Source organism: Eucalyptus grandis, chromosome 3 (genome assembly GCF_016545825.1).
Source record: "Eucalyptus grandis isolate ANBG69807.140 chromosome 3, ASM1654582v1, whole genome shotgun sequence".
Lineage (NCBI taxonomy): Eukaryota > Viridiplantae > Streptophyta > Magnoliopsida > Myrtales > Myrtaceae > Eucalyptus > Eucalyptus grandis.
In genome coordinates this window covers 32,371,866-32,383,282 of record NC_052614.1, presented here as the reverse complement: position 1 = coordinate 32,383,282, position 11,417 = coordinate 32,371,866, and the positions used below count along the sequence as shown (strand labels likewise).

The 11,417-nt window shown below is 36.9% G+C and overlaps 1 protein-coding gene across 2 annotated transcripts in view; it reads right to left on the bottom strand.

Annotated features, from left to right (window-relative positions):
* Positions 1 to 11,417, bottom strand: part of LOC104446618 (transcription factor bHLH121) — a 50,959-nt gene that overhangs the window by 15,386 nt on the left and 24,156 nt on the right. The window lies entirely within an intron of this gene.

The window sequence follows — 11,417 nt, the reverse complement described above, 5'->3', positions numbered from 1 at the left end:
GTCTAAAGGTTGCAATATTTCTTCCATAAAATGAAGTCCGTTACAAGGATCAATCACAAACCTTGATTCCGTGAGAATTATGTGAATCTTACATGCAAGAATCAATTGAATGGTTATGATAGATTTAACTTGACGTATCCAATGCAAGTAAGAATTTGCGCTAGACTTATCGAACCCAAAGATCAAATGGACAAGTTTGGGAAAGAGTTGATCCATCCAAGTCACGATTTTTTACTACCCACAAATAAACTGAATGGATATCCATGCAAAAGTCCCGGAGTTCATAGACTAAGCGACACCAATAAATTGTTGGAACCAAAAGGATAAACGAGCTTCGAAGGATTTGGTAAGGAGAGAGTGCAAACACACACAGAGATTATAGTACTCAAAATGCCTTGCTAAGGCTTAATATGGAGTACACACAAGCTTTGTTAAGCTTAAAACTCTCTTTATCTCTCTATATGCTTCTAAAGCTCTCTCACTCTCTAAAAAAATAAACTAACGTAATTATATGTATTTATAAGCATCTTCCACCGCCTGGACTTCAACATGCAAGAAGTGAAGCTGAACTTTTCCTCTTGATTTGCCGTCTTTAGTGAAAGGGAGTTACCAACATTAATGTGAAAGGGTCTGCCGCAACTTTTTCTTCACGTCAAGCACAAGTCACTAGTTAGCAAGTTGAACCTTGCTTCCCTTTTTCTTTTGACCGACGTGTTCCTACTTCTTGAAGACTCCACTAGCTGCTTGTGAGAGGATATAATATTATAATATATGCCCCAAGTCCAGTCTAGTGGCCGACTTCATGCATAATGGACTTTCATTTCCTTCTTTGCTAAGGAGTATGGGAACCCCAACATTGGACTCAACTGCCATGTATGAAGACAAGTCCAAGTAAAATTTAATTTAATCTAAATCAATTTTACTACTTCCAACATAAACTATAACCTATTCAATTTCTTAATTTTGTGTTTGAAACAATAAAACGAAATGAAATAACTTTTAATTTGGTAAGCTCACAGGATGGATACAATGCAGGTTCTTTTGTTTTGTTATAAGAAATGGATTGTGAAAGTAGAATGGGAAATTAATTCTAATGAATATAATAAAATATATAGATACGCATTATAATTCATTTACAAAAATGTATTCTAAAATCACAGTTAATAAACCTGATAGTCATGATAATAATTAAAGAATATCATCCATTAAGTTGTCAATAATGATTGATTTATCGTAGAATCCTTATTGTTTCAATTTTAGATTAACGAACTATTAGGATAACTGTGAAACATTTTTACTCTTATAATCCGCTTTAGATCTAAAATCCATATAGTTTAATCTCATACTAAATTAGATTATTATTTTTTATAGTATATTTGTTTAATTTTACGTTTTACATTAATCTATAAGTATATGTTAATGTGGCTTTCTTATTTGTAGTTCAGCATCTAATGGTTACTTATATTTAGTGAAGAAATATTTAACTGTTATTCATACATTTATAGCATATTAATAGTCAAGTTAGAGTGGAATAGGAAAATAGAATCATTGACTCTTCCACAAGGCGGGATGTCCAATCACTTCACTGACTGACTTCAGCAACATATATTCGACAATAAATTTTACGTGGATTTATAATAATAACTTATTCAACGTGACTCTTTTTTAAAGGCAACGCGTTTCTGGCTGGAGTCAATCGTTTGGTGGCACTTCACGAGGAAATGCGAGGAACGCGAGGAAGGTTTTGCTCGGAGGGCTTGGAAGGAGGGAGACGCAGCGAGGAAAGGCGAGAACAGGAAGCCATCGTGGTGTTATCGTTATGCTCTGCTTCTGCTTCATGCGAATGGCAGGAAAGCAGCATCGGAGGAGCTCTGAGGTCTCAGTGGTGGAATAAAATCTCGAAGCCGGAAGGAGCAAAGAAGCTGAAGCCGAGGCACACTTTTCTGGGCATGAGATAAAGGATCGTCACAGAAGAGAGATAGACTGGGGGTCGGATAGAGAGAAAACCACCTCCATTTCCAATGCAAAGACAAAGCTTAATGAAAAAAAATGGATCCAGCATGGGCAGTATAGTTGGTCCGGTTCCGGCAGCTTTAGTTGATTTGGTTCTCATCTTAGAATTGAGAACCCGACCACTCATCACCGATTTCAATTTTATGGAATTGGGAATTGAACTGCTGCCCCTCGGAATTGCCCAAAACTAATTGATCCAGTTCAGTCCGGGTAATTTCCATTGCACACCCCTACATTGAACAACAAGAAGAGAGGAAACAAACAGCAAAATTTATAGACAAAGAGGGGGAAGCTATATTTGATTTGATGGCGGTGGCGAAGACATTTGCTTCAAGGGCATCCTTTGGCGGCACCCACAAGATAAAGACTTGTCACTTGTGGACCTGATTTTGGGTTAAGGTAACGGTTGGGCTTTTTGGTTTGATCTAATCTAGCCCCAATTTATCAATTTTGGGTAGAAAGAAAAAAAATTTTCTACAGACTTTTGATGATATCAGTGCCTTGGTAAGTCACATCAAATTAGATTAAATTCATGCCACATTGGATTTTCTGATAATGGAAATCATTGATGTCACTTAAGTGAATATTTTTAGAAGTTATAAAATTTAAGTGATTGATTAAATAATTATGACACCAAAACGAGTGTTATATGAAAGTTATGGAATTGTTAGTGTCCTTTTCCCATGTAACTAAGCAATAAAAAGTGAGAATACTACTTTCTCATTTTTTTAATAAGAAGCACTATTTATTTGAAATCAATAATTACTTAATTAGGCTACCATGTAGCAAATGGTAAAACTAGAAGGAGGTGAACGTCCACTAATAACAGGGCTCTCCTTTGCTGGGAGGCAAGCATTAAATTCCTTCAGACAAATTGAAGAAGTATGGTTCTTTCTTAGAGATCTAAATCTACACGTGAAGCGCATGGTTCTATCACTTCAACTTATGCGGCCACGTTATTTTCCTCGGGCGGCAGCTTTTGTAATTATGCCAATAGCTCTACAAACAGAGTTTTACCTGGAGCTTGGGAGTAAGCAGCGGAACCAAAGTGTGAGCTTTAGAACAAGAGAGGAAGAGAGTTGGCTTCGCGAGAGAAATGAATAAACAAAGAGTTAAAGAGTTTGTCTTAGTATGAGGTAGGCTGAGTGTGTGGGCAGGAAAATAAATTGTAATAGTTGTGGGACATAACATTTTATTTGTGTGTTATATTTGTATCGCATTTTGATATAAATCTATCTCAATTTGTCTAATTCAATTTTCTCATGTTACCACCATGATGCTTTTGCCCCCAACACTATAACTAAGAACAAGTAGTCCCCCAAATTTGTGGGGATTGTTTAGAGAGTTTTTAATGGAAAATTATCCCATATAAGAAAAAGTAGAAACCAATAAATGAGCTTAAATATGAGAATGCTAGAGTATATGACATTTAAAGACCACGGGCTGTGATCAACTGGACCTATGAAACTTGGAATATGTCCGATGAAACTTGGAATTTGTCTCTTGAAAGTTAACTGCTTTGAGTATACGATGGTCATGCTAAAAAAGGCAAAAGAGAAGAACTTGAGGGAAAAATGATAAATTATATTTAAAAAAAATGGAGAAATGGCAAAAAGTGAGTAGGTGAATTCAAGTGTGCGACTTTAGTGACACCAATCAACTAAATCGAAGTCTGCTACATGGGATCAAATGGACAATCATAAATTATGTGGGTCTTATGTGTGACAATCATAAATTCAATGGTCATTAATGATGAATCTGACCTAACTTAGCCAACACAAATAAGAATTACCGCTAGACTTATTGAACCCAAAGATCGAATGGACAAGTTTGGGAAAGGGCTAATCCATCAAAGTCACAATTTTTTTTTTTATCACCGGCAAACAAACCGAATGGATATCAATTTAAAAGTTTCAAAGTTCGTAGACTAAGCGACACCAATCAACTATAACCTATTCAATTTCCACTAAATTTGTGTTGGATACAATAAAAACGGAATGGGATAACTTTTATTCGGTAAGTTTACAGGATGAGTACAATGAGGGTTCTTTTGCTTTATTACAGGAAATGCATTGTGAAAATAGAATGGGATATTAATTCTAATGAATTTAATAAAATATGCTGATACACATTATAATTCATTTACAAAAATGTATTCTAAAATCACAATTAATAAATTGATAGTCATCATTATAATTAAATATATCGTCAACTAAGTTGTTAAAACCTTGTTTTAATATAGAATGATTGTTTGTCGTAATTTTAGATTGATGAACAATAAGCATAATTGTAAACCATTTTTTATTGTAAGGTTAATACCACAAAAATCTCACACTGATACACTTCTGATAAATTTATCCAAAAATTAATTTTTTTTATCACTAAAATCCCTTAATTAGTATAATTTGTAACAAATTTATCATCCATTACTTTATGTTAAATTAGATTAATACTATGAAAAACTACAAACTGGTAGAGTTATGATAAATGGAGAGTATCCAGTCAACTGTGTATGTCATAAAATTGATAATTTGATAGTAAAATTTAATGTAAATTAACTGATGATGATTTTGTCACAAGCGTCTGGTTGAAATTTTTCGTGGTAAAAATTTGGTTTTGGATAAATTTATCATGGGTGTATTAGTTTAAGACTTTTTATGATATTAATTCTTAATTGTATAATCTGCTTTAGAATTAAATATCATACTCTAACCTCTCTCCCTCGCACGCTTTAAAAGCACTCCTTTAGTTTATTTTTGTGGAAGATAAGGTAGATTCTTGTTGGAGGATATGGCCAAATGATAACATTGGGCGGAGATCAAGGTCCAAGGGAAGGCAATGACCCACCACGTGCTTTCTGCTCTCAGTCAATCAACAAGAATTTGGAAGATGTGCTCTTCCATTATCTGCACCACTTGCTTACTGCTCTCAATCGAGGCCATGACCCACCACGGTTCAGAAAGACGTGCTCTTCCATTTTCTTCACTGAAATAAAACGCACAAAGGGAATGAGCTTTAAAGCAAATGGGAGACAGAAGACCTGCATTTGCAAGAGCCTTCAAAAGCTACTATGGCAAACAGCAATATGAATTTGGAAAACGCTCATCTGGATTTTTCACAAAATTATTTGTCTTGACAGTGGGCTGATGGCCAAAAAGTCTATCACCCCACGCAACACTCGTGGAATAAATTGAAATTTTGCTATAGATAATTGTATTACTCAATTGATCACTATTCAAATTGATCATTGGAATCAATAGCAATGCATGTATCCTGATTAAAAAAAGCCAACATCAGCCCATAGAATAATTACTTAGAAAAATTAAAAGTCATATTACCTCAATACATAGATTAACAGCAAAATAATCTTACTGGGAAGATGATTTTATGCGTTCTCATTCATTGGATAGTAAGAGAAATTCTTTCCTTTTTCTTTTCCTGAATGCGGATTTGGAAAAAAAAAACATAAAAAAAAACATAAAAAAAAAGTTCATTGCATGGAAAATTTGCACATACTTCAAACAGTGAATGAAAAATTTGCAGCTCTAGCAATTGAATATCATGGCTTATTTGATTAATTGAACAAAATGTACGTAGTACTCTTCTTTATATTAATGGGAAAAATATACTATAAGATAAAAGTAAAGATAGTAGTATTAAAATGACATTTCTTGTTAAAATAGAAATTTTTTGAAAAATTTCAATATGAAACTACAAACATGAAGGCCGAACGTTATAGATTGAATAAACCACGATAACATGGTTCAAAATGTCAATTGACAATGTGTGCAAATTGTAATAATAACTTGAAAAAGGTCGATAAAAAGAAATCAAGATATTAATAGGACATCTTTTTCTTGGCACGTTATAATGAAGAGCACGGAAAGCAAACCAACAAGACAAAAACATACATGTGAGTATTAAGCAACAACGAGGGAAAGAAATTAATCGCATAAAAATACAATAGAAAATTGGAAGGAAAATACAATAGAAAATTGGAAGGAACCAAAATGATCGGCTCTTTTAATTCACGACATATTTCACCGTGCCAGTATTCGATTTTCATGAAAACATAAATCGAACATAACTACTCGAATAATTTTCCATCATCGGAAAATGTTGGTGGTTACTTTTTCTAAAGAGAGATGCTTGTGGCATTGAAAACTGTAAAGTCAAAAGATACTTTTGAATTTGATTATCGATGATGACATGAACTGGAATGTATAGGAAGAAGGGTCTTCTATGAAGATCTCGAAGGATACAATTTCTGGTATATCAAGTGGTACAAAATTTTGAAGGGCATATAATGGGAACGTAAGAGAAAAGTTCGGAAATCACTCTCGGTCGGGCTTCATTGTTGTTGCTCATAGAAACATCGGGGAGCCTCATGTTTGAATGCCACTAAGTTGTGGCGGTCAATTCTCAGGAAATCTGTTTGCCTTTTTCTTCTTTCAATTCTCTTGTCCAGAAGAGTCTGTTTAAGTTGACAGTTGACACCATACAACCATATTATGGTACATTCGCAGAAATCTAGGAATTAAGAGATCATAAACTGATGACAGAGTGGGTGCCGACATATCGCAGATTTCAACACAATAAATCGTAGAAATAGCCAATAGAAATGCAAGGGAAACACTTCTATGGAATGTGTCTAAAAAGCAAAAGGAAATCCAGAGATGTTACATTCTTCGGAGGGATCATCTAATGAAGCAGGACGTAAATATCAAAAGCAGATGCCTGAATCATGCAGAGACGCAAGTAAAGATCAACTATGTTGAAAAAAGAAGATTCAGAAACATGTAATTGAGTGAAGTCACGCCTTGCTCCTCTACCCATGTGACATAAGATTCCTCAGCCTGGTCTTTACTACCACGGACTAACCAAGAAGGAAACTATAATAAGTGGGTACTGTATGATGTATGCAAGTCTCTTCACAGCTTCTGAATCTTCTGTTTGATCTGGCCTGGCAACGAAGAGATGCATTTTATTTGGTTGTGAAAGGCAAGACCGTCCTGGAATGTGCTATACTAATCCGGGTTATTCATGATGGAACATTTTTACCTGCTGCTCAGCCTAAGTTGGCTGCTCAGCCCGAGCCATTAGTTCACAGAGATATTTCAGAGTACCCAGAAAACACTAAAACTAGTCGAATGATATTCATTCAAGTAGATAAACTACTTAGCATGTAAAATTTATTCAAGGGGGAAAAACAACAAACTAATGCCAGATGAGGTTCAGTAACATCAATTCATCATTCTTTTTGAATTTTTCATCCTGTAATCATCTAGATCATCAGGGTTATCGGGTGCCTCTCATTAATCACATAAATAATTCCCACATAAAAAGTGCATGCCATGGTGATTTTTCCCTCAGTATTGTCTATGTAGAGGTGTATGAGCATATATTTGGCCTTTCTGCATCACATTCAGATATGACCATTCTATACATCATCGTTGGGCAAAAGAAATGAACAGAGATCACATCCAGTTATTTCTTCCATTACAATACTCCTGCTAGCGAATACTCCATGTATATTGAATAAATGGGCATATCATCTTACTAAGGATAATCAGTCAGTTAGATGGAAGAAATTAAGAACAACAATGACCAGAATGATTAGGGAATTCAGAAATGCTGATTCATGCACTCATTCACATATTTGTGAAAATGGTACAATGAAGTCGAAGTGTTAAGTGGTATACCAAGCAATTGCTGGGCATTGTTGAGAATAACTTCATAAAGGAAAAATATTGCATTCTCTAAAGAAGTGAAAAAGAAAAATGGAAATATCCAAGAAGAAGCCATTCCAGTCACAAGGAAGTCCACCAATGCAAGTGAAACTTACGGATCGTCATTAAATTGAAAAGACGCATGACCTTTAGAATGAATATTGGCCTCAGAAACTTCAGACTTACTCGAGGAAGCATGAAATGGATCTCTTTCGAGTCCTCATTTAGACCAGAGGCGTACCACAACCTTCGCAAATATCTGGCCTTTCTAGGGAGCTCGACTACTAGAGGCTGTCCTTTTGAGTTATGTTCTTGCAATGTTGGATATGACGTGTTCTCAGCTTCTTCAAGTTCGACAAATCTGGCAGTCCTTGAAGGGAATCACAGTATGAGATGGTCAATGTTCTCAGCGATGTCAAGCATTCAAGGCCGTCTAACTTTACCAGCTCACAGTGAGAAATAAGCAAGGCTACCAAGGATGAGAGATTTTGAAGTCCTTCGATTTCCATTACAGAACATAACAGAAGCTCCAATCCAGATAGAGACTTGAGATACTTAAGCTCCGGCAATGTCTTTAAGGATTTGCAGTCTCGGAGGGTTAGTTTTTTCAAACTTTTGGGTAGTCGTGGGAGATGTTGTAGGTCTGGACATTGAAGATCAAGCTTCCTTAGCTGCTTGAGAGCATCCATTTCCGGTAGTTTAGTGACGCCTGGGAGGCACAATTTCAAGGTCTCAACTTTTGTCACTTTGCCAATCCCCGAAAGGCTGATCGGCTCCACCATCAAATATCCGTCTGTGCCGGGAGATGCCTCGTCCTCCAAATAATTGGCAAGGCACAACTCTTTGAGATTGGTCAGATTTGAAATATCCAAAGACTTCAATTTACTTGAGTCATAAGTGAGACGAAAAGTGGCTAAACTAGTGGGAAGCAGAGGAACCTCATGAAGATTGTCACAGCCATATAAATCAAGGTTTTGAAGATGAGAAAGACTAGAGATGCTCCCTGGTAGGCTGGGAATATTGGAATCTGACAATACCAAATTTCTCAAACGAGACAAGCCTTTGATCTCCTCAGGAATTTTTCCAAACTCCTACAGCGTGATGCATGAATCTCCTCAAGCTTCTTCAGCATTCCAATAGATCGAGGGAACTTTCTAATGAAACTTCCATCCATTCTCAGCACCTTCAAATTATGCATATTACCAATGGCATGTGGTAATTTGTCTATTCCTGTACTTGAGAGATCCAGGTTCTCTAATGATGTCAATTTTCCAATGGCGTCTGGAAGTTTCCACAACAACCGACAATCTCTCAAAGACAGTTGTTTCAACTTTTCTAGCCTTTTGATTGAGTCCGGGAGTGTGGTAAGTTCAGAGCCATCAATCGAAAGAAATTCTAGAGATTTTATGTCACCAATTTCACTGGATAATCGTGCCAATGATTTACAGTTGCAGGCGCTGAGAGTTTTAAGATGCTTCATATCTTCAGAGACTGGAATATCTTCTATATAAGTTCCATCAAGTCGGAGCTCTCTCAAAGCTTCCAGAGAATCAAGTTCTCTGGGCAAGTTACCGAGGTCAGTGCAAAATTTCAGATCTAAAATTTGCAAACGTTGCAACTGACCAATCGATGGGTCGATTCGAACCAAATGAGAGCAATATTCTAAAATCATCATCTCCAAAGACTTGAAATTAGAGAAGTTTGGAGTTTGTATCAAGTCAACACAGCCTCTGAGAATTAAGACTTTCAACTTCCTTGCCAACTGCAAGCAATACAAATAGACAGAAACTGTTAATGTTGCAGTAAGTATTCAAGTGAAAAGGGAAATGCAAAGTATTTGAGCTACCTTTATACTATTCCAACCCTCCCAACCTTCAGTTATCTTGCTCCACGATAAATCAAGAACAACCAAGACCTCCAAGTTCAAATTGATTACATTAAAAGCTCTTGGACAGCCATGCCAACGGAGCCAAAGTAACTTTGAAAGAAGATTTCTAAAATCCTTCTTAATGTCAAAGTGATCCAAAATGAGAAGACGGAGATTTGGTACTCTTTTAAATTGGTCACCAGTCAAAGAGGTCTGCGATCGACCATCCATGTCTTTTTGTTCAGTGTTATCCATCTCAAGCCACAGAGCTTCAACCTTCATTTGGCTCTGTTGGTCAAACACCATTGTTAGACAGAAGCCAATGAAACCCCAATACAATAATTGAACTGAGGATCATTTATGCTTCACTCTTTCCAAAAGGGATCAAAACAAGGAGAGTTATGTATTCAACAGACAGACCAAAAAAGGAAATGTCAAATCTGACCTCATCTTGTTTAAAAATCTTCCGAGCTTCAGTGGCCCATAGTCTACTGTTGTTCCCCTGTTTCATGCAATCTTCTTGAACAATTTTCCTGCCCAGCTTCCTTAGCTGATCATGGATCCACATCCTGTTGTCGTCTCCAATCTTTACCATGGACATGAGACAAAGCATCTCGACTTCAAAAGAAGGATACAATTGAAGCTCATCCCACATGTAAGATGCGATTCTTTTATCCTCTCCAAAAGAAAACAAGCTATGTCGAGAAAAATATGCCGTTGGAAACTGTTTAATTGTTCGTAAGTTATTCTCAACTTGTTCTCGACTTTATCATCAGTTACATTTTGTAACTTCTCCAGTAGAGATTCCCAAGCTCCTCTTTTATCCCGAAGCAGAGACAGGTGTGAACCTACAAGCTCAACAGCTAATGGAAGTTTTCCAGTAGCGGACACAATTCTTTCAGACAGATCAACATAGTCATGTTCTGGACAATCCTTAGCAAAGGCGTATCTACAAAAAAGTTTTAGAGCATCACTATCCTCCATCTCTGGGACTTTGTAAGTTTCAACGTCATCAGTTTCTGCCATTTCACGTAAATTGAGAACTCTTTTGGTTGTGATAATGATCCTACTCCCTGAACCGAACCAATCGAGACTTCCAACCAAAGCTTCAAGCTGAGACTTCTCATGCACATCGTCCAAAAGGATGAGGACTTTCCAGGTGCTTAATCTTAATTTGAGGAAGCTGATTCCTTCCTCAACCGATTGGAGTTTTGCTGAGTCCCTTTGGACGATGTCAGAAACCAACTGATTTTGCAAAGCTAGAAGAGCCTTCTTCTCAGTAGTGTCTCCAATATCACCGAGAAAGCTGTGACGGTCAAAGAGGTGGCAGATATCGTTGTAGAGAGATTTTGCGAGGGTTGTCTTACCAATGCCTGGAATGCCGGAGATGACAATCATCCGCACGTCACTAGAGTCAGTATCCAACATTCTTCTCAGCTCAGGCAAGCGGTCTTCAATCCCGACTAATTTGTCAGACAAATTGAGCTTAGCCTTTCTCAATCTCTTCAGAACTTTTGAGACCATCATTTTTACAAATTCTCCTTGCCTAGAAAACAGAAAAAAGTTTCAGAAAGAAGGAAAGTACACAAAGTCATGGACACTGTTAACTGGGGATAAAGATCTGAAACTGATGAAACGTGAATGCGACGGAATGGTTAAACGCTCGGTACAAATGCAAGAGTGTGCCCCAGTCAATTCAGAGTGACCATCGGCCATGCCCATCGCAACCCTTAACAGGCCGCCGCTTTCGTATATGGGGGCAATTTGCCGTGAAATCAATTGAAGTGAGCATGAGAGTGCCACATTAT